At 45.2% G+C, this 4,855-nt stretch overlaps 1 long non-coding RNA gene across 1 annotated transcript; it reads left to right on the top strand.

The window, feature by feature from the left end:
• LOC123043739 (uncharacterized) lies at positions 1-2,625 on the top strand. Its single transcript, XR_006419500.1, has 2 exons — positions 1-1,166; positions 2,314-2,625. It is a non-coding gene; the product is annotated as an uncharacterized lncRNA (long non-coding RNA).
• Positions 2,626-4,855: the final 2,230 nt, after the last annotated feature.

The following is a 4,855-nucleotide window of genomic DNA, read 5'->3' as shown; positions in this document are numbered from 1 at the left end:
GAAATAGAACAGGGTGGCGAGGCTCCTATATTTCAAGAAATAAAATCTTATGGTTCTATTGTAAATTGATGCTACCACGCAAGTGGTGGATCCCTATATGCAATACCAGTCTATGTAGTAATACTGGTTAAATTAACTCCCGAACGTCTAGTACCTAGCTCCTCCTCCCAAACGCTTTATCTACCACTGGTCGTGTAGCATGTACTCCTGCCACGTCACGGAGTATCTTGACGCACTGGTCCCCTGCCGCGCCACGTTTCTCGTACTCTCGGTACGTGTCGCCCCGAACGAGTGGAGACTGCATCGGCACCTTATCCTTTCCCTGCAGGCTCGTCTGCTTCTTCCCAATCCTTCATTTCTAATCACTTAATCAGAGGAGAGTGAGGCGATCTGGCTGGGCTGCTCTTCTTCGGGGACGTCGCCGTTTACTTGCCCGCGCCAACGGCCAGCTACTCGCCGGGATTCGCCGTGTGCCCATGTACAGCCGCCTTCCAGAAGCCATCCGAGGGGCGGCCCGCAACGCTCGCGCGGAGGTCCCGACTTAGGAGGTGGACGAGGCTGTGTGGCTCGCGGCTGAGCTGCTCTTAGCCTGGGTCGCCATCGTCTCCGTGCGCCACGCTGACAGGAAGCTGGTCGCCGAGTTCCCGGGCATTCGCCGCGCACCCAGGTACTCCGACGCCTCCCCAGTAGCTGTCCGAGCGGCGGACCGCGACGCTCGCGCGAGTGTCCAATGGCTCCGGTGTTCTGATGAGCGTGGCTGCCGGCCATGGCCGTGGTCGTGTGCCACTGCCTCTCCCGCTGCCACTGGAATGACGGAGGCTCGCGGCCAAGATCCGGGGAGAAGGAGCTCCGTGACGGCGAGCTCCTCTAGGAGCAGGGCGACCACGTACTCCAAGAGCACGACGACGACGACAAGGTTGAGGCTCCTTCGGGCAACCTTAACAAGGAGGAGGGTGGCAGCTGGATGAGGGTTAAAATCACGCCGGAGTCACCGTGTTGTCCTCTGACGACACAGCCGGCGCCCCATGATCTTCAGCACGGTCGCGGCGCGGCGGCTGGACCTCCCTGCCAGCCTGCCCGGCCAAACTCCACAAGCTGCAGCTCACGGATCCAATCCAAGAAACGTCCTGCCAGCTAGTGCCATGGTTCCCCCACGGAAGGGGCAGGTGAATTACTTGCTATTACTTAGAAATTCTTTCTCCTTTCTTCATTCTCCTATTACAGAAGCTACACCATATGGTTGTTTGATGATCTGTTAATTCTTCGTGGCAATGTGGTTCGTCAATAGCCATTAGTGGTACATGCACGTGTGTTGAGTTTAATTTCAGTTATAGTTTTTTGTGTGTGGGTAATTTCAGTTATAGTTTGACTTAGTGGTCACTTGCTTTGTCGGTCTTTGCCCATGGAGTTTGGAATGCTTATATGATTTCTATTCAAAAAGTTTCCGAAATAGGAGGAACTTGGCAGCCATGCCATTTGGTGACCTTCAGACAAGGTGTTGTTCCATGCATTGTGCTTATCTTGCCAAGAACAAAAGAAGTGCTTACTCTCCGTCATGTTAGAATTTCTGATTCAGTAAACAAGTGGTCATGTATCAGGAGGAATGAGGAAGACGGATAGGAGGAGTTTGGTGCCAATTCTACAGGCGTAGAGGATTTTCCTTTGGACTATTATTAGGGCTGTTTGTAGTTATTAATAGAATTATTAAGGTAGAGAAAGGAGGACCATTGGATTATAACGGATGGCAGATTCTGCCTTCTACAACACCTGTACAGCAGAGGAGCCGAGCCCAATTTCCAGACCCCCCCAGCCCTGACGTGGTCTCTCCCTTACCCATGTTGCAGCAACTGTGCTGTAGGCTGTAGCATTGCCGGCGATGTTGAACTTGATGGGTATGTGCTGCTCACCGGCGACTTGAGCGTACGAGGCAGGTTTGTTGTGTCCGGGGACCGCCTCGTCGACGACGCAGGAGGGTGGTGCTCGAGGAATCACGCAAGTTTCTTTTCACAAAGCGTGTGCTCGAGATGGAGGATGGCATCGTTTCATACCTCATCGTTTTATGCGAGCATTGGATTGAAGTTGTTCATGAGCTTCCTTCACCAATTAGACCGATGCTATGTAATTACTGGAGCTCTGAAGCTATAGTTATGGGATCCAATCTTTTTAGACCCTTGACATCACATACCTCACATGATGTGTTAATGTTGTTCTATATATACCTGGCATAGCATTTTAACCATGCTATAAAACTAAATTTACCATGCTACAAAGTAAACTTGCCATGTTAGTTCACATAATGAATCCTTTGTGCAGGGAGTTCTAGCGAAGCTTTATACAAGGAGCTATGGCATGCTTGGGCTAGGCCGTTGATCACAGTGCCTCACCAAGGTGAAAGTTTACTACTTTTCGCATGTTTATATTGGAACATGCATGTTTATATTAGAACAGGTATGTCTCGCCGTCATTGGTGTTTGCTCTTCTTGATGCCCCATAACCAATGAATGAATTTGCTACACAACACAAACAGTAGCTATTTGTGTTATGGGACACTGCTTTGTTCTTGTGTTAAAAAATGACAATATGACTTTGTTTATGCGGAATAATCATCCAGGTATTTAAAGTTCATCCACGTACATATTTAGAACTTGATATTCTCTAGTGTGGTCATGTATTAGTTGAAAAATGAATATCCATCAGAGGGTACCACCTTACATACAGTGTTCCAGCCTTACAGGCCTCACCAGAAGTCCCTTTGCCAAGCTTCACTGTGATGACTAACTTACTACTTGACAAATATCTTTGCTAACTGATAAAAGCAACAACGTAGGTACATAAACTCATTTTTCACATGTTATGACAAACTGATTTCTTCCAGCTGACAAAAAACCTAGAAAACAGAGTACTAATACATAGAGACGGTATAATTGTTAAGGTTACTTTACGAATTAATTTGGGAATAGACTGAACATATCAGGATATACATGAGTTGACTGCAAAGAAAAGAAATCATCATCTACTAATACTGTACTAAATGAACATTATCCATTCACATCTCCAGTATTGTACTATTATACATGACAGAGAATGACTAACAGTACTCGTTCTTCTCTTAAAGCTGCCAAGAAAATACAGTCAGTAGAAAAGTTAGAAGGATTTTGAGCACTAAACTCCAGTTATCAATACACTGGACTGTCTACCGATCTCCAACCGGTTAATTTAAGAATCATCACCTTTACCAATAAGGGGGCAATTGTCTGTAAGATGTGATTTGCTTGCATGCATTTCATAGATAAATATGTGCATAAAAGTTAGGACTTGCCTACATACCTGGATATTTACATTCACATAGAGACAATATATGTTCAATTCACATGTAGGACACAAGAATGTATAGTCACAAACTCACAATTCCATGGCAGCAAAAATCTTCAATAATCTGTGAACTCCATAAACAATGATATTATAGATCTCTTGTTTTGTTGATATATTGACATATAGGAGAAGGAGATGTAGTCTACAGGAGAGAAGCAACCATCAATGGTGTTAATGTCACCTCTCCATAGTACCATCGGTCCAAAGGCACTCAAGTAAAAATCAAAACACAAAACGACAAATGGCACTGGGAGTTTGGAGCCCGCCCATCTGATTTAGACGATCTGGGAAAGAGCAATGATTTTGCCCTCTTGTGGATTTAAAATACAATTAGAAAAGTTCACTGAACTGGTGAATGGGTGTTTTAAGCTCACCCAATTTCCTTAGTTTTGAAAATGAACAAATCCCTCTCAAAACATAATTTAATACATCATATTTATGCAGACATTGCCAATTCAATTTTCTGGTAAGCATTGTTAAAAAATAGGAACTTCTAGTACACCATATATATATGCAGGAGTATATATCAGAAAGCATGGTAGAGTTCCTTTGTTATTAAAATGTTCCCTCTTGTGAGTTTAATAGCAGTTTAGGATAAAATCCTGGATCGCTACACCAGTCACTAAAGTTGAGCGTTGGAGGGCTTCAAAGATCCAGTTGATGGTGTTAAACCGATGATGCACAGTCAGCTTCCTCGTCAGGACAAAGCTTACACGCAGCCCACGCCAATTGGGTTGATCAGAAAGTCAAAAGGAATCGAAACCCACCCTATTAGACTTCCTACACACAAGCACTGACACTTCAAACACACACACACGCGCCACCTGTATTATAGGTGTGCTAATGCCTATAGTGCCAGAACAAATCATACTCCTATGCACATCACAACAGACATGGGTCGGGGTGTCACAAGGCCACATGATTTTCATAGGAAAGACTTCTGGTCATGTGTCATCTAAAAGTATATGCATGCAAGGACCTTTTCTCTCTTGATCTTGGGAACATCTACCTGCCTGGAAAGATGCTAGAAGCATGATGCACACCAGCGGCAAAGTATTTTTTCCCCCTAAGAAGCTACTCTCTCCGTTCCAAAATAGATGACTCAACTTTATACTAAAATTAGTATAAAGTTGAGTCATTTATTTTGGAACGGAGGGAGTACATAGAGAGAGCAGTGAGCCAGTGATCCTCACCTAGCTAGTGCGTGCGCGCGCCCACACACACATCAAGCCAACACACCATACACGCAGCAGCAGTACGCAAGCAACAAACACGCATGTGGCGCAGAGAGCCAGAGACACAACCAATAAAGCGTGGAGGAGACACAACCAATAAAGCGTGGAGCAGACGGTCACGCTTGCCGTCGAGCCGCTCACACTAAAAGGGATCAAAGAGTAGGACATTTCTATTCGTAAACCTTCTCATCATAGGGAGTAATTATCAAACTGAGAAACAAAAGGAAAAGAAAAGCAAGAAGTTCCCT

Source organism: Triticum aestivum, chromosome 2B (assembly GCF_018294505.1).
Source record: "Triticum aestivum cultivar Chinese Spring chromosome 2B, IWGSC CS RefSeq v2.1, whole genome shotgun sequence".
In the NCBI taxonomy this organism is placed as follows: Eukaryota; Viridiplantae; Streptophyta; class Magnoliopsida; order Poales; family Poaceae; genus Triticum; species Triticum aestivum.
The sequence above is the reverse complement of the archived record's forward strand: the minus strand, read 5'-3'. Positions and strand labels throughout refer to the sequence as shown.